We start from the raw sequence: 25,256 nt of genomic DNA, 5'->3' as shown, positions 1-25,256 counted from the left end.
GCAGGCCTATGAAGCAGCACACACTAGAACAGCAGTGATTCTGTCACTGAGGTCACAGGACCCTTGATAAGGGTCAGCTTTATGGCGGTGCAAACGGTGTGACCGCACCGGGTGCTGACTTTGGGTGGAGGCATTATGTTTGCAAGTATATTATGGTTAAAAGTGCTTGCTGCCTCCTTCCTGGCCTCCAGCAATTTTCGGCAACTATAAAAATGTCATGATGACTCTGGTGATTAATGTTCTTCCTAGAGAGAGATCGGAATTTTGTCTAGTGGAAGTTTTGACTCATGGGAAGGTAACTCGGAGGGTTAATGTGCCTGCTGCAAAGAACATGTACCATGCAGATCACAAAGTGCACATAATGTAAATAGATCAGTGTGTTACTGCTTCTGTCAGAGAGATCCTTTTGTTACTTGCAGTTTATGAGTTAAAATCCTAACATAGAACAGTGAGCTATTAACTGTCATCTAAGAGCTGCATACAAACTGCAAGGTATAAGAGAACCCCCAACCATGGTAATGATGGGGGTACCCAAGCACACGCAGAAATAAAGTCAACAAAGATTGTATTGCAAATAAGCATGTAACACAAAATCAATCTTCGTCTCTTTCTTGTTAGTTTCTTCAGTTTAATATTCTTTTTTTTCAAAATTGATTTCACATTCTTCACAGTGGTTCCCAAGCCAACACGTGTTTCGTCGCCTCTAGTGGTATTGTACATGCGACTTGTTCACGGCTAGGTACAAATTGATATGGTAATTCATATTAGTTCAGATGTTATAAAAGATGTTGCAAACATTTGTTAACAACGTAAACAAATGTGCTCCCAGGGTCGGTGTGAGTTAACTTATCAGGTGGTGATATCACAAGGCTATAGTGTACTACCATGCACCGTGCGATCAGGTGAGTACTGGCCTTATCATATCAGTTGGTGAATGTTTGTAATTGTATCAATCTAGCGTGTGGGTGACGTATGTGAAAAAATCATATATGTGCTGGAAGTTCATTCCAGGTGATGTTTAACCAAATGTCTCATGCGGTATGAACAGTCTAAAAAAAAAAAAACGAGCAGAAAGATAACGGTGATAACTACTCCTGAATAAGAAGGCTATGGGTATCTATGGCTCACGTGCTATACTACAAGGTGGAGAGGAAGTTGAGACAACTAACCTGAACACTGTCTTATAAGCAGAAACTGTAATAAAACAATCCGGAAAAGAATATAAATAACTGTTAGTGTCTATATGTAAGGACACATTTTCCAGAGTGCTAAAGTAACTGACAAATAAATGTCAAAATTGTATACATACGTCAAGTATGACGATAATTCCAGGTCATACAGTACAGCGACGGGGGGGGGCAGGTATATGCAAGGTTAATGCTCTCAAATATCAGCTGTGCTCCGTATTAATGCACCCCGTCTAAAACACAAAGATAAAAAATAGCATCTCCGCTTTAAAAAGATGTATATAAAGGCTCATCAACCTGTAAGGGCACTCGCTCTCAGAAGGTAGATACATGTATAGATACGGCCCGTTAACATATCAACTGTGCTCAATATTTGAGCACCTCGTCTATAAAGAATAGAAAAAGAATCAAACCTCCGCATTACCATGGCTAATCTTCCTGTAGAGATATTTAATCCCAAATGGGGAAAACGAGGTAAGCTACATATATATGCGCGCCCCGTTACGTGTTCTCCCCTTACCTCCGGGTGGAAAACGATGTGGCCGCGATGTGTGGCTGCCCCCAAAAACCGCGTCTGACTCCAAATCTGAGTTGCCGGTAAAAGTTTGCTCGGCACGTATATCTAAGACCAGGAGGTCACCTGACCGGAAGTTGGTCATGTGTGAACACCTTGATGTTTCTCACCTAAGGTGCCATCTTTGAGTTGGTTGTGACTTGTAGTAAGAATACAGTCCACCAAACCTAAACACTCTGTGCCACTACCATATACTTGTGTGCAGTGGCGAAAGAACCGTGTATATCCGAGGTTATTCTTAACTGTGATGTAACACAACCGGGAAGACTCCTGCCTACCTGCTGGGGATACCGCTGCTGCTCTGCTCCTCTCCGACATCGACGCTGCAGCTCCTGGGCTCCCTTCTGCTCCGTGTCTCCCCCGCCACCGCCACTTTACATCGCGGTCGAGCGCGGGGGGAGACTACAGCCCCCAGACTACCTTGCGGCCGCTGACGCCGCCAAACGCGCCCGGAGGCGCTTAAAAGTGCACGGCTCCCTCGGGGGAGCGGGTAACACAACCGGGAAGACTCCTGCCTACCTGCTGGGGATACCGCTGCTGCTCTGCTCCTCTCCGACATCGACGCTGCAGCTCCTGGGCTCCCTTCTGCTCCGTGTCTCCCCCGCCACCGCCACTTTACATCGCGGTCGAGCGCGGGGGGAGACTACAGCCCCCAGACTACCTTGCGGCCGCTGACGCCGCCAAACGCGCCCGGAGGCGCTTAAAAGTGCACGGCTCCCTCGGGGGAGCGGGTAACACAACCGGGAAGACTCCTGCCTACCTGCTGGGGATACCGCTGCTGCTCTGCTCCTCTCCGACATCGACGCTGCAGCTCCTGGGCTCCCTTCTGCTCCGTGTCTCCCCCGCCACCGCCACTTTACATCGCGGTCGAGCGCGGGGGGAGACTACAGCCCCCAGACTACCTTGCGGCCGCTGACGCCGCCAAACGCGCCCGTAGGCGCTTAAAAGTGCACGGCTCTCCCCGCGTCGCGGGACGCGCGCGGGCGACGCCGGGCTAAGCCCGGGTCAAGGGCGGGACCGTCTGTGGCCGTCCGGGGCCGGAGGAGGCCGGGCTGGGCCGCCCCTCTAAGCTTTGCTCCCCGGTTCAGTAGTGTTTGAACTCTCACTGGCTATTGCTATTGTTCTTATTCCAGTCAGTCATTCATTTTGGTGTAGAGTGTGCTCCTTTTTATTGTTGGATTTTACCGATTTGTGCCATAAGGTTTTCATTGCTTATTGTCGTGGGCACACTAGAATCATGGGGAAGCATTCCAAACCTACAGCTAGTCGTCCGATGACTAGACAACTGGCGAACTCTACTTCTCAGTTCCCGAGTCTTACAGCGATTGACAAGATGCTGCAAAAGACAATTGGGGTGGTGGCTACAGCCATTGAAAATACAGAAAAACGGCTGTCGATTACACCGGCATTCAATATGGCCCCCCCTCTAGATGGTTTGTCTGATTATTCTTCTTACCAGGTGGATCCTGATGCCATGTCTTCTATGCTGCCCTCATTCACTCAATTACCGTGCGCTCAGGCTCAAATAGATGAGCCAGCGCTAGTGGAAGAGGGGTTATCATCATCCTCCTTTGTTTCTATTGTGGCCCCTATAAAGCAGGTTAAGCCAAGGAAAAAACAAAAAAAACAGAAATTAAGAAAAAGGAGAATTTTACCAGCCCCTGTTCTAGATAGCTCTCCCCCTTCGGCCCCGATCCTTCGCCCCCCTATTTCTATCCCTCCGACCTGGGCGACTACTCTTTTAATTGATCTCCAGTCACACATAGATCAGTCTCTAAACCTTCTGGCTAAATCCCTGTCATCCAAAATTGACAGGTTGGTTTCCCTAGTTAACTCTAAAGGTTTTGGGAAGAAGCAGCCTATCCAGGACCCTAAGGCCAATTTGGGCAGTTCGGAGGGTGCTAGTCTTCAAGTAAATCTATCTAATTCTACCCCCCTTTTTCAACCACCTTTACCCCCGACCCAGGTGTCCACGGATCTGGGCCAGCCTCCTATGGTGCATTCAACTGCCCCCTCCCTCAACGCTGGACCTCTTTTGTCCCTGACTGTGCCCCGAGTCCCTACTGTTGTTCCAACACATGAGTTGCCAACCCACTGCAGGGATTTAGTTTCTCGGAACTCAGACGGGGCCGGTTCCCGCCTACCTGAGGGGGGGGACCGACCCCTCCGTAGCTTGGATGATTCTCATCTTCTGGTCCAGCTCCCTCCGGAGGCAGCACCTTATGTGATCGTGCTCACGGGAGTCCCATCGGTAATGAATGGAAGGGGGGAATCCTATCTTGAACTAAAAAATAAAGTCATCCACTGGCTGTCCAAAAATAGACCTTTGAAGGGTGTAGGGAGAGGGGAGATCCTTCACGTTCGGAGGGTTAACTGGCTAGGGACCCGCCCAAAAGACATAGGGGGGGACTGTGTCTTGATTAACTTTAGGGACCCCAGAGTAGTAGATTACATTCTGATGCAGGGAGGGCAGTACAGAAGGGGTGCTATTGAGGCATTGCATTTGGGGTACTTTTATTCCATCTCCAACACTCTGGTCCCAGCTGATTTACCTTACTTCCACCAGGCCCCACACATTTCGTATTTTAACATCCCGGTTGAAAACCGTTTTGGTGCGCTAAATGCGGTGGACTGACCACTACAACCGAGTCCTTATAAGGGAGAGTTGACGCCCGTGGGGGGGAGCCAGGCTGAGGATGTTTATGATATAATGACGATGGCGCCCTCGGTTGCCCCGGGTTCGGTGAATGGCCCCGAGCCCCTTTCTCCTCCGTCCCTGTCTCCCAGTCTACCAGTGGGCTATTTAGGGTCGAACCCCCTTGCCCATTCTGCTTCTCACAGCCCCCCTTCTCCCATCCCTCCGGTTGACAGTCCACCTTGTATACCATTCCGGAAACCGTTAGTTGGGTCCTGGAATGTGGCCGGTTTAGAGTCCAAACTCTCTGATCCCGAGTGGGGAGAGTTAATGGACAAATATGACATCTGTATATTTCAAGAAACCTGGCTACGGTCTATACCTCGGAGGGTGGGTTATGCATCTTTTGCAGCCCCAGCAGTCCAGGGGTTGCGTGGGAGACCTTCAGGGGGGCTAGCTGTTTGGGTTGCAACACACCTGGGGTGTTCAGTAAAGCCACTGGATTCAAAGTCCCCTGATATTCTATGCCTCCTACTAACTTTTCCCGCTAGCTACCCACTAGTAGTTATAAATGTGTACTTGCGCCCCCAGCCGGTTCAGTTAGGTCTGTCGATTCTGGGCGCCCTGGATAATGTTCTACATTCCCTTCCACAGGCGTCCCATAAACTAATTGGAGCAGATCTCAATTGCCACTTCGAACCTCTTCCAGGGATCCCTTCCCCCACCTGTGAGGAGGACGAAATTTATTTAATCCCTGATCTCATTTCCTACCCGGCCAAACGTCTCTCCCCCCTTGCCCTCGAGATTAATAGGCTTACCATTGCACACTCCTTGCGGGCCTGCAATGGCAGACTCTGCCCGGACGTTCCGGGGTCTTTTACCTTTAACAGAGCTGGGAGCTGTTCGTCCATTGACTATGTTTTGGTGAATGTAGAATTCTGGGGCCATTTGGCCTCTTTTTCTATTATCCCAAGGGCCGACAGCGATCACAACCTATTGTCTCTGGAATTGATTAACAATCTAGGTGGCAGTGAATCCTCTAGGCCCCAATCTCCATTACATAGTGAGAATTTGGTCCTAGTGGCAGGTGGCAGACGGATCAGGTGGGAAAGGGTTGCGACTGACGATCTAAAGATGGCTGATTTATATAGTGCTGTGACCTGTTCTCTGGAAGCAGTCCACCATCTTTTGAGTCCTGCTGGGGATATTCCGCAGTCCCGCTTTTTCGAACTCCAGACTATTCACAAGGATTTTCTTGGTAGTCTGGCTAGCTTCTTCTCCTACAACCCCACGGTCTCAAAACCAAGGCCCCTCAGGCCCGAGCATTGGTTCAATGGTACCTGTAGGCGGGCTAAGTCTGCCCTGCTAATAGAAGTGAAAGAGGGCACGCTGTCCAGTATACGGGCAGCCAGGGCCACCTATAAAGACCTGATCAAGGAAGCAAAAGCCGAGTGGGAGGATCTAAGGTGGCAAAATTTACTCCAAGCTCTAGCTGACCGTGATTCGAGGGCGTTTTGGAACATTGTCCGATCGGGCTCGGTAGCCAGCACCCCAGCATTTATTCCTAATCTTAGTGAGGAGGTCTGGCTCGCCCATTTCCAACCCCTCTTCTCGGCCAGTAACCCTCCGGCTAGCAACGTTGCAGGCCTCTCACAGATTGATACTGCAATGGACTTGCTGAGCCAGGTAGAAATTGAGTCTAGCCTCTTTTCTCTCCCAGAGATTGAATTGGCCCTCAATTCCCTTTCGGTGGGGAAAGCTCCAGGGCTCGACAAGATCCCCGGTGACCTCTACCGAAGTGATGTAAAAATCTGGGCACCTTATATATGTGTATATTTTAATGCTATTTTGCAGGGCCTTAAGATCCCGGACACCTGGCTGGGTGCAGAAATTATTCCCATCCATAAAAAATCTTCCCCATTGGACCCAGCCAATTACCGCCCCATAAGCCTGATTGACGTTCTTCAGAAGCTGTTTGCCCGAGTCCTATTATCCAGACTGCAGTTCTGGATGGAGGACCAACACATTCTAACCTCCCTACAGGCGGGATTCCGAGCTAAGGTTTCTACTATTGATCAATTATTTAGATTACTCTTGATCTATTGGAAAACAGTCAGCTTGGGTGCCGGTAATTTGTATTTGATCTTTGTGGACCTTCGGTCCGCTTTTGATATGGTGCAAAGGGAAAAACTATGGGCCATTTTGCTAGAGATGGGTGCCCCCCCTATCTTTGCCACTTATTCAAACGTCTCCACCTAGGCACCTATGCAAGGGTGAGATATGGGAGAGGCGGGGAACTTTCTAGGCCTTTCCCGGTAGAGAAGGGTGTGAGGCAGGGCTGTGTCCTGGCCCCCACCCTTTTCTCCCTCTTTATTAATGGGCTGATAGAGTACCTTTTGTGCTCCGCTAACCTGGACTCCCCTGTTTTGGCGGGACGTAAGGTCCCGGCCCTGATGTTCGCTGATGATACGCTCCTGTTATCTCAATCTTACATGGGCATACAGCGTACACTAGAGGCCTTTTGCTCGTTTTGTAAAATCAGGGATCTGGAACTGAACCTTTCTAAGACCAAATTTATGGTGTTTGGTTCCAATTCGCTTAATTGCCCCCACCCCAAACTAGGAGAGGTTGAATTGGACAGGGTTGCCACGTTTGACTATCTGGGGGTGACCCTTAATGATAAAATGAATTGGGGATCCCATTTGGCAAAGGCTAATTTGAGACTAGCCCAATCAGTGGGGGGTATCCTGAAGGTGTTTAATAATTCTTCGTGCAAACCTCTGGGCCCCCCGATGGAAATCTACAAATCACAAGCCAGAGGAGGAGCACTTTATGGTGCTGAATTATGGGGATATTCCACCCCCGCCTCCCTCTCATCTATTGAGAATTCCTTTATTAGGAGACTGCTGAATTTACCTGTCAGCACCCCACTAATCCCTCTGAGATGGGATCTAGGTTTGATTTCCATAGAAGAGATTGCCCTGAATCGTCCTCTTCAGTTCTGGAGGCGTCTTTGGTCAACGCCCGAGTTGGAAAGCTATAGGCTCGATCTCGGTGACATTTTGGCAAGGGGCAATTCGGATAAGATCCCCTGGCTTGCCCACATAAAAAACCTTTGCAACCTAATAGGGATGAGGAATTTATGGTCTGCACCGGAAGTGACCTGCCGTACAATTTCGAAGAACTTATTGAGGGAGGTTTTGAAATCCTTTAGGAAGGGTATTCTACTCCACTCCTCCCTGGGTAGGCTCACTGATACCTTTTTGGATATTAAGTGCAGCCCCCAATTTGAAGTCTTCCTAGACGTGATCCAACCTCCCCTGGCTAAGAAACTTTATATACAGCTTAGACACGGCTCCCTTCCACTGAGAGATTTCACCCATAGATGGTCTAACGTTGCAAACTCCGTTAGCTCTTGCCCCCTATGCTCTGCCATTCGCGAAACAGAGTTGCATGTTGTTCTCTTTTGCCCCTTATACACTATTGCACGAAAAAAATGGATCATCCAGCTATGCAAGTCTAGGGGCTTTAGGGACTACAAGGAGGTGTTCAGAATTCTGAAATATGACACCACCCCTTTGGTAGTCTTTGCAATGGCTAAATTCCTCCTCTCAATGTGGTTTGCCAGGTCCAAATTTTTGTCTTCTGCTACTCAGCCCCCTGATTCAGTACTACCTTGTTCATCATCATAGTACTTTGAGGTGTATGTGTATATTACTGGCCCTGCATCAATTCTAACTTTTTTCCCGTTTCGTGGAACAGATCTTGTTTTTATGGTGTTTGTTCTATGGAACTGTTTTAATGTTTTAATGGATTTCACTCTATACATGTTATTTAATCATGTCTTTTAATGTATTTTTGTATTTATGTCTTTTTATGGTATTTTACCGAAATAAAAGCTTTGACTGACTGACTGACTTAACTGTGATGCAAACGTCGCGAGATCGTATTTAAACATAAAGTAGTAGATTTATTCAATTACCCTCATCGTAAGTGTATACGTCGTATTTGGCAAAACCAACCTTCCAAAATCCAGTCATAAGTATATTTCTATTATAAAATGTATATTGCATACATTGCGATTAATAAGAATGGCAGCCATCTTGGGTCAGGATATGCCCAAGGTAGAGAGAAAGAGGTAACTTTATTCGAGACCCAGGACGAACAGCAACTGTGGCTATTTAGATCCAAATACCCTTGTAATGGAGCCGACGGAGATATAAACTGTTGGGATTGTATTATTAGGTCCTGTACTTAGAATGCTATATGAGCCCTAAGTCCTCGTGTTCGTTTACACATTAAGGGCAGATTGGCCCCCACGGAGAAACAAGTGTATCCTCTATACAGTGGCTGAGTGGATATTGTATAATATTCAAGATAGGGCTGCACTTACAGATATCTGTTTCTGTTGGTTGGAAATGCAGAGGAATCTTATAAATAAAGACAACTAAGCATAAATATGGGTGTTCTTATATACCGGTTTTAAGCATCCTAAAAATTCTAAGAAGTAACAAAATGAAAATAAATATAAAATTAAAAAAACTGAACATACCGCGATGTGTTTAAGTTTTGTAATGGCTTCTCACATGTAGTAATTGGTGGCTATGGTGCATGAGTAAGTGACATCTTCAAATATACAATTCGCATGATTTGCATGATTTCTTCAACAGATAAATTCTATATTGTAGAGATTCTTTAAGAAGAAAAAACCTATACACACTTAGATATTATCTAATCATGACAGGAGATGATACAATAGTAAGGATGTATATAATGTTTAAATCTCATTTACCAAGAAAGTAGTGCATCTCATCGTCAAAATTCATCCCTAACTCAGTCGTACGGAGTTTCAGAATCCAGGATGCTTCATTTCTGCGAAGCATGAGTTCTCTATTGCCCCCTCTGGGGTTTCTCATGGTTTGTTCAATGCCATAGAATAGGAAGTCCTTATGTCTACCCTGCGAGTGGCATCCCAGGATGTGTGTTGCAATGGGGTATCTTTGATCACCCTGTTTCACCGCCCTCATGTGTTCACCTATCCTGATACGTAGGGGACGTATCGTGCTACCCACATATTTTTTGTTGCATCTGCATTCAATAACATATACAACAAAATTTGTCTTGCAGTTGATATTCGTCTGAATCTTGTAACGTCTCTCATTAGGACCCATAAATTCCAATTTCTTGTTGTAAGCCCATTTGCAGGCAGAGCAGTGTCCACATTTGTGGAAGCCCACCATATATGTAGACAGCCTGTTCCTACTGGTAGTGGGTGTGGGATAGCTAGGGCTAAGGAGACCTCTAAGACAGTTCCCTTTTCTATAGGTGATCTCTGGTTTGTTGCCAATCACCCCCGTCATGGTCTCATCTTTCTTAAGGATATGCCAGTGTCTATTCAGACTTTTAACCAGCACATCCGAAAGGTTGTTGAAGTTTGTAATACACCTGATTTTATTGTCATCTCTCTTTCTGCTGGTAGTATCCCTAAGGGTCGTTTCTCTTTTGATCCTCATGATCCTAGATTCAGCTTTCTTTAGTGTATTGGTGTTGTAACCTCTTGATTTAAAACGTTTAGTCATTTCCTCCGTACATTTCGTAAAGTCAGAGTCCAGACTGCAATTGGTTCTGGCTCTGACAAATTCTCCATAAGGGATTAAATTGATCTGGTGCCTAGGGTGCGCGCTGGATGCATGCAATATTGCATTGCACGCTGTATCTTTACGATACAGTCTGCTGTTAATCTGATTGTTTCCTATATACAATTCTGTGTCAAGGAATGTTACTTTCACCTTGCTACGCTCGTGTGTGAATCTGATGTTCCACGTATTATTGTTGAGGTGTTCAACACATTTCAAGAGTTATTCTTCGTCTCCTGTCCAGATCATCAGGCAGTCATCGATATATCTGCCCCAAAAGAGAATGAACTCTGTCCATTCAGGCCCATGTTGGCCCCAGATCCACTCCTCCTCAAACCATCCCATAAACAGGTTGGCGTACGAAGGAGAGAATCTGGAGCCCATGGCAACTCCCTGTTTTTGGCGATACCATTTATCCTTAAACAAGAAGACATTGTTGTCAAGGATAAGTTCTATCATGGTAGTCAGCATCTCTGTGTGTTCCCATGTGCTTGCTGATCTAGTGTTTCGAATTTTTTTGATTGCTTTCAATCCACATTCTCTTCTGATGCTTGTATAGAGTGCTGTAACATCTAATGTTACTAATGTCATGTCAGGCCCCCATGTGATGTCCGATATGAGTCCTAAGATGTGTTTAGAATCCCGTATATATGATGGGAGGTTGCATACCAATGGTTTTAAGAAAATGTCGACATATTCAGACATTCTTTCTGTTGGGCCTTCTATCCCTGAGATGATAGGCCTGCCCGGTGGGAAAGGTAGATTCTTATGTATTTTTGGCAGTGTGTATATACATGGGTATCTTGGTTTATTAACCTGTAGATAGCTATACTCGTCATGATCCAGAACACCCATGCCATACCATTGTTTTAGATGTCTATTGATATGTTCTGTCAGTTTCCAGATTGGATTGGTAGTGAGGTGTTCGTAGCATTCCAAGTCTCCCAATTGGGAAAGAATTTGCTTCTCATAGTCTAGGTTGGACATAATGACGATGTTGCCCCCCTTGTCTGCCTCCTTTATAATTATGCTGTCATCAGTCTTCAACTGTCTTAATGCTTGTCTCTCCCCATGTGTCAGGTTGTCATTTATTAGACGTGGTGTGCGTTTTTTTAGATCAAATCTGTCAAGATCATTGTTAACGAGTTTGTAGAAAATGTCTATACTGTTCCCACCCTGTAAGTTGGGTGTCCATTTAGATTTTTCTCTTAGGCCACTCTCCACTCGTGCATCACTCATCACATTTAGATCACGCATGACAATATCTGCAGTTGTAATTTCATCCTCACAATCTGTCAGTGACAAGAGTAGCCTAGTGTCAATAATCTCCTGAATAGTTATCGCACTCAATGGATGTAATTGCCGATCAACAGTATCTCTTTTATTCACCACATTATCAGACATGAAATGCTTTTTGATTTTCATTTTTCTAATAAATTTGAACAAATCTATTTTCACATCCACCACATCCCCGTGACTCTTAGGACAAAAATTCAGACCTTTTTTGAGGAGCGTTTCATCGTCATTTGTTAGTATTTTGGTAGATAGATTGATTATGCTAACGGTGTCTACTTTCTCCTGTTCCACGATCTCGTTTTCATGCCTGCCCTTTCCTCTTTTTCTACCTCCTCTCTTCCCTCTCCTTGTCTTGGGCTTATTATGGGGCGTTTGTTCTGTTCACTGTTTCCCTTCTTGATGCGTGACACCTCTTGTAAAAAACGATTCTCTAGATCCGATGGCTCTGTCCGGGTATCTCCCTGTTCTGATCTACTTGTTGCTGGTGTGTCAAGTGAGGTGTTACTAGAGCTTACGGAAGTTGCCAGTTTGGGTTTTGCGGGATCATCCTTGGATACAAGGTGATCATATTTGACGGAAAAGGTGAAAATCCTGCCATTACGGTAGTCAGCCTCATCTCTCTTGAGTTTCTTGGTTTTGCGTGTTTTAATTTCTGAGATGTTATGTTTTAAGATGTCATTCAAGATGTTATAGTTTTTCTCAGTTGCTTCTGGAAGATTGAGTAGTTTGATTTCTGCTTCTAGTGTCTCTATCTCTTTTTGCAGTTTAGCTGTTTTTCTATCGCAGTTTTCAATCAATATCCCCATAAGTTTATTAGAATTTTCTGTGAGTTCCTGTTCCCATGCTGTTAATAGGTCTGGGTCTAGGTCATCATATGTTGGCAGAATTTGAGAACGGAGTCCCCTAGGTATTTGCTTAATTTTAATATATTGTCTAAGGGTGGCCCCGTCCCACCATTTGGAAGCCTCGTTTTTCCGTAGCCTTACCATGGTATTACGTTTTAAATTCTGAGTTTGTGTTTCTCAAGACCAATCACTATTAAACTATATGGCCTACTAGTATGTACATCATGTGACTCCTACACCTTGTAGTCCTTAGTCTTAACATTTTCTATACAGTGATTTACACACATATTGACTGTCTCTGTGTAATGTGTGTGATGTAGAGTGTTCTGACACCATACAATGGTATATGGTATAAGTGGCGCTGTAAATAACATTAAATGCATCTGAGAGAGAGTGTGGTTATGGAGACTTGAGGGGCACTGTTAAAGGGTGGTAGTGAGGGAATCCATGGCATAGGTGGTCATGGGGGGGGCACTAACAAACATTAATGCACAGGGCACCACTAGTGCTAAAGCCGCAAACTTCACAGTCCCTCTGCTTCATTCACAAGCACTTTTAACATGTGCTGCATGCTGTGGGGCCACTGGAATTAATTATGCAGCAAAGGAGGACAAAATAATGCCGCCATGTTGACTAAATTATGCATTAAAAAAAGGCTGCAGCGTAATGCAGTATATTTTCTGATTTTTTATTATTTTGACATGTGTACACATACTAACAGTCTCTGGAAAGATTTTGCCTTATTATTACCAGTGTAACATACAAATGCAGCAGTTAGAAAGGTGATCAGTAAACCTTTGCAATAGGCCATCCACTCCGCGGCAATACAAGTCACATTTTTTATGAACTTTTAATACGTTTGAGCTACAAACAATTTATTAGTTTAAATGGTCAGATCATGCAGCAGATCTTGCATTATGAGGCAAATATGGCAGAGCCATAATTATATAGAAAACATTTGCAAACTAGGATATTTTGCCATTCATGTTTGAACTGCTGTTGTGGAAAAAGGGAGAAGTGCTGATGACAGAAACTCCATGGCTCGGAGACAAATGGCTTGTGCTTCCACATTTTATCGTATTTGGGACATTCTGTGATTAGAAGCATATCCCACTTTGTGAATGTATTTTAATGTCAATAACTCATTATAACCTTAAATAATTATGTGTATTCATTGGTTGATTAAACTGGGCAGTGAAATGCCAAACAGATAATAAACATTGGGATGTTTGCGCATTCTGGCCACACCTCTGGCTCCGCCCACTGATCCAATCCTTGGGTTATTCCCGCCCTCTGATTCTCCGCCCACAGTTCCCCTACTTTTTTTCCCCCTCTTCGACCACTGACATAACTAAATACTTATAAGGTCCCAAAAGCGAGACCTATTGGCTATGCCAATGATTGTTCATTGTGTTGTTATTGCCCACGTTTTTGCTGACTGTTTATGGTTTGGGTATTTCTGAAACACTACTTTTTTTTATGCAGGTGGAACAAACAGGCAATGAGATTATACAAATCTATAAGTTCCTTGTTTTAGGGGTACATCATCATATCTTTTTCCATTTATAGTACAGCAGAAGCATTGGGGCTGTCTCGCATGTGTTCTCAAATGTCCATAAGGTAACTCGCCCCATCTGAACTCAATCCTAACAGCAAATCTCTTATGTCTGTTCACACCTTATAAGATACATCGCGGTGGGTTATAAGGAACCATCATATATTTAGAAGCCACAATTGCCTTCCCCCACTCCCACTGAGGTAACTCAACTTCCTGTCTTCCCTCCCTCCCCTCCCCCCTCCAGACGTGACTCCATGACATGTGTTTCTAAGACCGTAAGTGCTGTGCAATGCATGCCTATCTGCTGTGAATCATTAGCTAGTGTATCCTGGATACTGACAGGGGCTATTTTGGATCTCAGAGAGGTCAGTGAACATGTCAGCGTATCATGGATAGTGCTCTTGAGCGGGATCTTGTGAGGGTTATTTACCTTTCTGCTTCAGGGACCCCATCTGATTCTGCATCTGACAGTCTCAGCTGCAGTACAAGAGCTTCCCATGCTCTCACTGCCATTTCTGAAACACTACTTCCGGCTCTCTTTACTTTAACAAACATGGCTTGATTTGTCTCTTGACCTACTTGGATGTCCCCTAATAAAATTAGTGTAGCTTTCCAGATAGCATTAGTTATGGTTTTGCTCTGCTCTCTTGTTTGCTTTGGCTATACTTGGACTGTTCCTTTCACGGTGGAGGCGGTACCATTCACCTGATATTACTGAGATAAGGCTTCAAGCTATGTCTTGTGTCTGCTGCATTAGGATAAAGGTGGAATGGTTGGGTGCTACGCTTCACGCAGCTGCTGGGCCTAAGCACGTCAGAGATGCAAAGCTACACCCCGGGGTAACAACTCCTTTCTGTTTTTAGTCTACAAATGCATGACGTATTTGTATTCAGTGGGAATGGAGAAACCGTGCAACCAGACGGCTCCTGATATACGGACATACAAGAAAGCGTAATTGTATGGTAAGAACGTTAATGAGGTTTTTTTTCTTTTAAATTTGAGATGTGAAAAAGTTGTCCTCTCTCTTTGTATCTCAGAAACATTGGTTACACGAGGAGGACATCTGCAAGCCTACACCAAACAAGGGTGCCGCATAATAAAGCCTGCTTTCATCAAGATGACAATACAGGCGCCTTGAGGCCGCGTCTTCTTGTGGGTGACTGACTGCTGTAAGATCACACATATGACATATGCGGGCTGACCGACATAGTCACCGCAGGGGACCCTCATAAAAGGGCGGCCCCTTTAGTGCCACAAGATAGCACACATGGTCACCCCGTTTCTCCAGCGGTACAGGCCGCGGGGGGCCATCTTTGGTGTTGGCTCCTCCCGCATCCCCCTCGCCACAAGGCTTACACAGGTAACGGGTCCAGGCTCACCCACACTAAACTACAGCATGCGACATCCGGGCGCCGGCCCAACACTCCTCCTGCGTGACGATCGTGTGTCCCCCCCCCTCCCAGCAGGAGGGCAGGCACGGGGTCACAGGGAGGTGGCAAACACGTTTAGAAAATCCCCAGTGTGATTCGTACAAGGTGTCTGGTGTTAGAAATCTGGACGCTGAAGCTATATCTGGACTCGGAATCTAGTTTCAATTTTCCATTTCGGTAATTTATATACCTTGGCAGTGGGCTCACGCATGCCATGTGTATCAACTCGACTCATTTAATTTTGTAAACACAATTTTGTTAAATCTGAAGTCTGTTTTAAACTTTGCAACAGCTAATCAAAATGCGCACATGCATTATTACTTATGACTTGTCTCTAGAATTATGATAACTGTACTGGGAATATGTGAGAGGGAGTCCAGAAGACTTTGCTTAGAGTTTCTTGTTGCTCAAATGTTTGTCATTTCAGATATTTCTTTGTTTCCTGCGTCTTCATTGCTTGAATTTTTGCTCGTGAGAAAGTGGCACTCAGCCTCTCGCTTAGGCCATATCACCCAGAATGCGCCCGATCTCGGTCGATCTCGGAAGCTAAGCAGGGTCGGGCCTGGTTAGTACTTGGATGGGAGGCCGACTGGGAATACCAGGTGCTGTAGGCATTTACTCCCAAGGTTAAGTGTTATATTCCCGGTGTTTCAGTATAATCAATTAAAGGCAGGCAGCGCCAAGTTCCGGGGGGTTGGCCCTTAATTTTCTTATTATATCTATGGTAGGAAGATTTTAAGGAGCAGACAAAAAAAAAAATATTGACTCAATATCCTGTACAGGTGATTAACAGCACGTTTTGGGTTTGTGAATACTGCCTTGCTTGAGCTGTGCATGGTCAAGGACAACTATGGAGGGGGGCTATCATAGTAGGCATGTGCAGGGCGCGGGAGCTCGCCTGACCCCCCCTCCCTCTACTGTATTAACAAAGTGGTGGGACGCGTTTGCATGAAATGTACACATTGATGGGCGTGATTACGTGTCTTCATTTGAAGATGCTGCGTCATTCGATCGGGTCTACTGCTTCGTGGGGGTTCTGCGACTTCGGTGCTCGCAGCAGTTACTGGGACCAAGGGTCACCAGCGGAGATGCGGCTGTGCGCGAGGGGTTCCTGGACGCAGGCCTCATCCCGGTGCGCACTACAACTCTCCTTTTTATTCCAGGTCAGAACCGTTCGTTCAAGAAGCAACGTCGCAAGGGGTCCGACGGAAAGGGATGAACAGAAGGAATTAGGAGCAGGTATTGGTCAGGGCTTGCACCTGCGGGTGGGAGCAAGAGAGACAGCACCGGTGGCGAGCGCAAAAGCTCGCTTCTCTCGCACCACGGTCCCAGCTAACGTCTTCTTTTCTCCCCTCAGCCCCCCCACATCATCGGCACACTTTGAGCCAGCCTTTGGGAATGTCACGCCCCTGGGCCACTCCCTACCGCTACCGCTCAATAAGTAAGTATGAGGGAAGGTGGGGGCAAGGAGCGTCGGGGGCAGCAAGTGACTTGAGAGGTCCGCCCTAGACAACGCAGTAAATCCTTTTGCTGACCCAAAACTTTTTCTCCTCAGATCAAGGGCCCATGAGGAGGTTAGCATGGATAGCCAGGGCTCCCCCCCCCTTTTCCCAGAGAGATCCCAGGTGGAGGACCCAATGCTAAGCACTTCACAAGACGCGCAATGGGTGAATTTCCTTGAGATGGCCAAGGTCAAAGGCCTGGCATGGGCTAACGGCATTATGAACGCTCCCGAACAGGAGGACTCTAGGATCATCGGCGATTCCTCCCCTACAGAACAGCAACCCGGCGTAGGTACTGTATGCCCCAGACCCGCGCATCCATGCAACAGCATTGGGACTAGGGAAGGAGCCACATTAGCAGCGTCAGGTGTATGGTCAGCAAGGGTTGGTGAGTCAGGGGGGCAGGTGGGGGCCACTACGGCAGTAGGAATACCTCCAACCCCTACTTCCGGGGTCCAAATCACAGTGCCAGCACCGGTTTTGCTCCTCCCCCAAACAGCCAGCCCGGTTCCTCCTCCTGTGAACACCAGTACGGGGGCCGCATCTGTAGTGTCTTCTCTCGCGCCCACTCCCTTGCCCGCCATGGTCCAACAAGTTACGACCGCACGCTGCTGTCGGGGCGATGTTCACTGGCCTGGCAAGTGCCCCAGGCAGCCAAAGAGGGAATTTGGAGGCGTGATTTTATTGACATTTTTACCCTGCTCATGTTGGGCCAAGAGGGACTTGACGCCAGGAAGATGGGGGCAAAGGAGGATGATAAAAAGTAAAATATCAGCCTTGGTCGGAGAAGAACATAGCAAACTGGCTAGAGGCTTTCTCCATCCTAGCTTCTGTGACAATGGAGAAATTTCCAGAACAGGGACCCGGGTTGATGCAATACTCTAGGACCATACACAATGAGGCCATGAGGTGGAGGGGAAATGGATGGTTGAACTATGATAGGGAGTTCAGGAGGAAGATGTCACAGTGCCCGGAGATGGGTTGGGACCAAAAAGAGGTCCAGCTTTGGATGGACCATATGGGTGCCCATTCACAGCAGAGTGTAGGCCCCCAGGTAAATACACAGGTGGGACAATCGTCTTCCAGGGGGTCCTTTCAAGCAGGCGCAAGGGGCAAACAGACATTTCGCGGGGCATGCAAGGGGGGAGACAAAGGTAGGTTTCAAGAGGTCCCCCCCGGGTACATGCCGCCTGTTTAACAATGGATCCTGCTCCTGGGGTAAGATGTGCAAGTTCCTGCAAGCGTGTAACACATGTGGCGGGCCCCACCCAGCGGTTTCTTGCCACACAAAGCAGGATAGACAGCCAACCGACAAAGGCGGGCAACAAAGTTGAGGCAGAAAGATCATATATATCTCTAGCTCACCCTCCCCCCACCCATCGCCCAACCATGCGCACCACCTAGTCCCCGAGAGCGACATATCCGGGAGCCTCTTCACCACAGTTAGTACAACAACACCCGGGCACTCCACCAAAGGCCCTTCCCCTGTCAGCCTGGCCAACATCAAGCCTCTACTCAGACGGTACCCCAACGTACCAGATAGCCGCATGCTACTGTTTGGGTTTAACAAAGGCTTTATGATCCCCTACGTGGGCCCCCTGGGTAACAGAGAGGCCGACAACCTAAGATCAGCGAGAGAGCAACCAGAGGTAGTCCAGGCCAAGGTAGAGAAGGAGAGGGCCTTGGGCAGGGTGGTGGGTCCATTCTTGCAACCCCCGCTGGACAACTTTGTGGTCTCTCCCCTGGGGGTGGTGACCAAGAAGGACCCGGGGGCTTTTAGACTGATTCACCACCTCTCTTACCCAGAAGGTGCATCAGTTAACCATGGGCTAGAGGAGGGCACCTGCTCCGTGTCTTATTGTACTCTGGACGTGGCATTGGACCTAGTCAGGAGGGCGAGCAGAGGGGCCTGGTTAGCAAAGGCGGACATCAAATCTGCTTTTCGCTTGCTACCAGTCCACCCGAGCAGCCATCACCTGCTGGGTTTCAAGCTAGAGGGCAGGTACTTTTTTGACAAATGCATGCCCATGGGTTGGGCTGTGTCGTCTGCATATTTTGAGGCGTTCAGTTGCTTTCTGCAATGGGCACTCCAGGATACCGACGGGGTTGTAGGGGTGACCCATTACCTAGATGACTTCTTGTTCATAGGGAGTGACGGCACGCAGGACTGTAAGCAGACCCTTGAGGATTTTGAACAGTTAGCCAGTCACTTGGGGGTCCCCCTCGCGCCAGGTAAAACAGTGGATCCGGTGCAGGTTTTAACTTTTCTAGGGATCTAGCTGGATACCATCGCAGGGGAGTCCAGATTGCCGACAGACAAGGTCCGTGACCTAGCACAACATATTCAGTCTGTGGTTGGGCAGGGCAGGGCCACCCTGGAATGCATTCAAGGCCTCCTGGGGAAACTGAATTTTGCAGCAAGGGTCATACCAGCTGGAAGAGTGTTTGCCAGAAGGTTGGCCAGGGCCACCGCCAAGGTCACAAAGAAGCACCACATGGTAAAACTATGCAAAGGCATGAGACAGGACCTGGCCATGTGGGCAGAGTTCCTGGCCAACTTTAACGGCTCAGTAATTTGGAGGGCTCCCTGGGCAGGCAGCCCGGACCTAGCCATATATACAGACGCATCATGCAGGGAAGGATTCGGGGCCATTCTAGACAGGAAATGGTGTGCCGAGAAATGGCCCAACGCCTGGCACAAGAAAAGGATCACGGCCAACATCACAGTGTTAGAGTTTTTCCCGATTGTGGTGGCTTTCCACTTATGGCCTACAGTACTGGCTGCTAAGAGGGTCCTTTTTTGGTCTGACAATCTGGCGGTAGTGCAGGCCATTAACTCCCAGTCAGCGAGCTGTCCCCTGGTTTTGTGCCTCTTTAGGGAGTTGGTGCGGGCTTGTCTTTACAACAATGTTGAATGCAGGGCGCAATATAGTGAAAAATAACAACCTAGGCAATCATGAAAAGTGGAAACAATGACTAAATATGTGTCTATAAGTCAAAAATAACTGAAATCAACAATGAATAAAATATGTAAAAAATATGTGTTTGTTTTATTAATTTGTTCGCTCATAACATAGAAAATGCATTAAAACACAATATTATTCTGCACATATCTGTAGTAAATTCATTACAGTCATAAAAATTAATATGTATATAAAGGTAGACAATGTTGTGGCACGACTGTTTACTTTTCGACGCGCGTTTCGGCGTGAGTTACGCCTTCGTCAGGAAAAAGCCACAATTCCTGTGCTCCAGAGTGAAGTGACTAGAGATCAGAAGACTTAAAATATCCCCAAAGGATAAATACCTTAACGGTTTTATACTGGTCCAACCGTAGGTTCTAGGTTAATCTAGGTAACAGGTAACACTCCTTTTTGAGTTGTATTTATGGATAGCTCAGAGAATTATCAAATCTCAATTAGATGTAGAGACCTATCCTAAAATCAACTGTTTTCACTCGCTTAAATGACAAACTTATCTCACGTAGATAGTGAATATATATCAGGTTTGATGTAACCTCAATTTAAGATACTCTTTCGGCGGTAAGTTCTCATGCGAGCTGGGCAGCGATACGTCCCTTGATGGCAAATAAAAGACACATTCAGGGGGTGCAGAACACAGCGGCTGATGCTCTCTCTCGTTTTCAGTGGCGCCGGTTCCGGGAGGCGTGGCTGAGAGCGAGAGAGGAGGGGACCCCTTTCCCAGTACACCTTTGGTTCCTGTTGAAGTGGAAAAGCGACTGAGGGGGCTGGGGGAGCTATCCCTAGCGCCCAGGACAAATCAGAGATATAAATCCTGCATGAAAAAAATTTGTTCAGTGTTGGGGGCATGGGATGAAGGCAAACTATCTTTAGAAAGCAGAGTGCATATTGTGGGCTAAAGACAATGGGAAGAGTCATTCGTGGATATCGGGCCATCTTGCAGCAATCAGCCACCACGCTAGACTAAAGGGCCAGTCAGATCCAACAAGATCCTTTGTGATCAGAGCTGCATTAAAAGGGTGGGCCAGGAGTGAACCAAAGGCAACGGACAATAGGTCCCCCATAGACTTTGAGACACTGCAGGGGATGCTAGATTGGATGCACAAGGCCACTCACTCAGCGTTTGAGGCTGCATTGTTTGCTGCCACGTTCAGCCTGGCTTTCTTTGGGGCACTTCGAATTAGTGAGTTGGTGGCCAGGGCGAAGAATAACAAGTCTAGGGTGGCACTGAAAATCCAAGATGTGGTGCTCTCAAAGGATTCCCTCAAAGTAACGCTAAGAAGGTCTAAGACTGATCAGAGCGGGGAGGGAAGGCTTTTCTGGCTGCGCAGTTTGGGGGATGGCAGGTATTGCCCAGTCAGAATGTTCGCCGCCTATATGACCCTGCGCCCGGCAGCCGACGGTTACCTTTTCCTCCACACAGACAGCACGCCCCTTACAAAGTACCAGGTGGAACACGTTAGGCACGCGTGCCTGGCGCTGTCTGGCAACAAGGACCCTAGCAAGCGTTTCTGCAGCCACTCTTTCCTCATAGGGGCAGCAACGACAGCGTTTAAGTAAGGCTTGCCAGCAGAGGGTGTCAAACAGGTGGGGCGTTGGCAATCCCACTGTTTCAAGAGATACATATGGCCATGAGCACACAAACTTTATTGGCCTTTCAACAGCCGGATCCTGGCGACTGACGGATGTGTGGAGTTATGGTTAATTTCCTATTTACAATTTTGTATGGCCATGAGCCACGTAATTCGATTTGCTCGCAGGAACTGGTTTTCCGGGTACTGGCGGCAGTGTGTTGTTCAGTGTAATTTTACTGTTTCATTTTGCGTGCTGTGTTGTTAATAAACGTTTTGCAACATCACATTTCTTTATTTACCAGGAACAAAGGTTTGGGTGATTGGCCAGTCTGGCATCAGCAGATTGGCACAGTGGGCTGAAAGCAGGAAGTGGAGGCATGTCTTTTCAAACACAGAGATAACTTGGCTGGGGTACCCGGGCATGCGATGGAATGGGTTGTTGGACAAACTTCAGCAGAGACTGGGGGGGAGTTACCAGTCCCCCCAACGTGCTAGTTATACACCTGGGGGGTAACGACCTGATGGCCCTGGCCAAAAGGACATTGCTTCAAAACATGAAAGCCACAATTTGCAAATTAAGCAATCAGTTAGGGACATGCGAACTGTGGTGGTCAGAGATCACTCCACGGCTCCTGTGGCAGGGAGCCCGATCTGGGGAAGCAATGGAGGCTGCGGGCACGATAGTCAATTGCGCGATGCGTAAATTCACCAAACAAATGGGGCTTGGATTCATAAGACATGGTTTGCTTCATGCTAAATCCATAGGGTGTTTCGAGGACGATGGGCTATATCTCTCCAGAATAGGCATGGACTTGTTCCTCCTGGACCCGGGGGAGGCCCTGGATATTGCGGGATGTAAGTAGGAGCGCCGGCCTTGGTGGGGGGCCCTGGCTGCGGCGGTCGCCACACCCAGGGCTGTGGCGGAGTTACATAGCGATCCAGAGGCGGAAAGGTACTCAGGGATACCCTCTTCAGGAGCACAAAGGGTGCTGAGGCCGAATATCCCCAGGAAGTCTGTGCGGTGGACCCTGGGGTGCGACAGCGCCCCATCTGTCCTATGGGCAGTTGGAAACCTGCACAACCGGGGGTCGCTTGAACACTCAGCCCCTCGTAGGGGGGGGGCGTGAGTTATATGGTAGACCAATGGTTCACCGGAAGTGGGAGGGGCTATCCCCTCACCACAACCGCTAAGCACCGATTGGCTAAAACCACGATGCAAGTTGGCCCATCAGGTGGTAGGCCGCGAGGGGCGGCTTGGCTTGCCTTGTGTGGCGGGGTGGTGGGAACAGAGTCTACAACCAAACCAGTGCTTTGTAACGAGGGTTTTATTTTAGTCAACAGTGTCCTATGTCGTGTTATTCGTCGCCTCGTATTTGACGCCAGGGGAAGGCTTCTGCGATGGGGCTCCAGATTGAGTGTAGTCCTCCTTTCGTAGCTACGGGACTTGCTTCCGTCTTCTGGGTAAGCTCCGGGGTGTTCGGCCCAATGCAGCAATGCAAGACAAGAAGAGACCAGGTATTAGGACACCGAGCCGTTCTGTTATCAATCGGGGCCGGGAGTGAGGGAAACCAAGTGCTCTAGTGCTCGTGGTACCGCAACTAGGTGAGGTCGTGCTCAGTGAGGGGAGGGGGGGGTGTAGAGCTCACTAGTACGGTGGTAATCACTGTTAAGGCGGTGGCTGCGTCTTCCTTCCCACCCAGCCCGCTACTTTCCCCCGTACCTGCTCAAGCCACGCTCCTCCCGTGGGAACGTGGCGGGGCGCCTCGTAGGATCGTTGGCCTCCTGGCTTGTCGCGGTCGTCTCCACTCCGCTCGGCTCTCTGGTCTTCGGCCTCTTCTCCACGTCGCTCCTCTTCCCAGCTCCTCGACTTTCTCCACTGCAACACTCCGTCCGCCTCCAGGGAATCGCCGTCCGTCGTCTTCCGGGTTTCCTCTGTTTTTATCCCGCCCTCTGCCAAGACGTCATCAGGGGGCGTGGTTTCGTCCGTGAAGTAGGTCGTTTTAAAGGAGCCCGGTCCCGACTCCGTTGTCCAGTCCTGGGATGGGTAGGGACACCACGCGTCCTCTGCTGAACGGTCCAGCGGCTGCTGTAGGGGAAGAGAGGGCGGTGAATCCCACCAGTTCCAGTCTGTCGGGGCGGCGCTTTCGTCCCCGCCACACCTTGCCTTTGGATCGCCTGTAAGATAACCCACATAACCCACAATGTTGGCATATTTGGTATGCTAATAAACATGCAGCAATTTTCTCCACCAAAAAGTTGTCTTGTCTGCTTATTTATGCTACCTGTACGTTGCTGAGGGAGGGTTAGTGAGTGTGGCCGATATTGGCACTATGCGGGCTGACCGACATAGTCACCGCAGTGGACCCTCATAAGAGGGCGGCCCCTTTAGTGCCACAAGATGGCACACTGGGCAGCCTAGTGTCCAGAGACACCTTTGGGGTCCCACGCGTCACTTCCGGCCGGGATGGGGTTTGGGGTTCGGTATAAATTTCTCCCCCGCCCACCCGGCGGCCTCTTTGTCCCCTCGCCCTGACGCCGATTCCCTCCCTACCGCTTACCCGGCGTAATGGGGGGGGGGGAAGAAAAGGATGTTCTAATCTTTTTATTTGTGTTGCAGGCGGAGTTACATGGCGATCCAGAGTCGGAAAGGTACTCAGGGATACCCTCCTTCAGGAGCACAAAGGGTGCTGAGGCCGAATATCCCCAGGGAGTCTGTGCGGTGGACCCTGGGGTGCGATAGCGCCCCATCTGTCCTACGGGCGGTTGGAAGCCTGTACAACCGGGGGTCGCTTGAAAGCTCTGCCCCTCGTAGGGGGGGGTGTGAGTTATATGGTGGACCAATGGTTCACCGGAAGTGGGAGGGGCTATCCCCTCACCACAACCGCTAAGCACCGATTGGCTAAGACCACGATGCAAGTTGGCCCATCAGGTGGTAGGCCGCGAGGGGCGGTTTGCCTATGGATCGCCTGTAAGATAACCCACCATGTTGGCATATTTGGTATGCTAATAAACCTGCAGCAATTGTCTCCACCAAAAAGTTGTCTTGTCTGCTTATTTATGCTACCTGTACGTTGCTGCGGGAGAGCTGGTGAGTGTGGCCGATATTGGCACCAAACAAGGGTGCCGCATAATAAAGCCTGCTTTCATCAAGATGACAATACAGGCGCCTTGAGGCTGCGTCTTCTTGTGGGTGACTGACTGCTGTAAGATCACACATATGACATATCACTGACGGAGTCCATAACACCAGCTGACAGAGGCTGTGCATTCTTGAAAGCAGTTCTTCTAAAATGAGGTGGTGAAAGCAGGTTTTTCGGTAGGGTGCGTTGTAAAGTGTAGGTATGAATGAAGAGGCGCTTTGTGCTCATGGGGAGATGCTGTGTCGAGGCTTGAGTGCCGCATCTATGATGGGAAGGGAAGAGTAGGGAAGGGGGGGTGGGAGGTTAGGAGAAGGATGGGAAGGGTATGGAAGGGAAGGATAGGGGAGGGCAGAGGAGGGGAGGGAAGAGAATGATAAGAGAGGGAAGGGAAGAAGAGAAGAGGAGAGGAGAGGGTAGCGTAGGGAATTGGAAGAGAAGGGCATTGGAGAGTTAGGGAAGGGGAGGTAAAGGGATGTACAGGTGGGAAGAAGGAGGAAGTGAAAGACAAAGGAAGAGAGGAACAGAGGAAGGTGCCAGCAAAATGGTGAAAGGAAGGAATAAAGAACGGATAGCAGCGATGGGAGATCGGATGAATGCACTCTGCAGGCACCTGTTTGCACATGGAGGAGACTATGAGGGGATAAGGGGGTATCTGCCTCCACAGGAGTAAGACCGCGAAGACCAGACACTTGACTGGACTTGAATGGGGCTTTAGGGAGGAGGGGGGAGGAACCTGCCTGCACTGGAAGGGGGAACAAGGTGCAAACACCTGACTGCTCATGGACGGAACACTGGAGAGTCAGGCACACATGAAGGGGGCACTGGCAGTGCAGGCACCTGACTGCTCACACAGGGGCACTAGCGGTGGATACACCTAACTGCACACTGGTGGTAGGTG

General features: G+C 48.3%; 1 protein-coding gene and 1 pseudogene across 2 annotated transcripts in view; both read left to right on the top strand.

Moving 5' to 3' along the window:
- Positions 1-25,256, top strand: part of LOC146785159 (solute carrier family 53 member 1-like) — an 831,379-nt gene that overhangs the window by 748,587 nt on the left and 57,536 nt on the right. The window contains exon 6 of one of the 2 annotated variants that reach the window (XM_085633962.1): positions 23,836-23,963. The exons of the other annotated variant lie outside the window; for it this stretch is intronic. The gene's annotated coding sequence lies outside the window, so the exon portion shown is untranslated. Of the gene's footprint in view, positions 1-23,835; positions 23,964-25,256 lie in introns of those variants that run through there. 2 annotated transcript variants of the gene reach the window in all.
- On the top strand, positions 15,658-15,775 carry LOC146785160 (5S ribosomal RNA; annotated as a pseudogene).

The sequence above is a fragment of the Triturus cristatus genome, chromosome 11 (genome assembly GCF_964204655.1).
Source record: "Triturus cristatus chromosome 11, aTriCri1.1, whole genome shotgun sequence".
Classification (NCBI taxonomy): Eukaryota; Metazoa; Chordata; class Amphibia; order Caudata; family Salamandridae; genus Triturus; species Triturus cristatus.
This window is presented reverse-complemented; position numbering and strand designations above follow the sequence as displayed.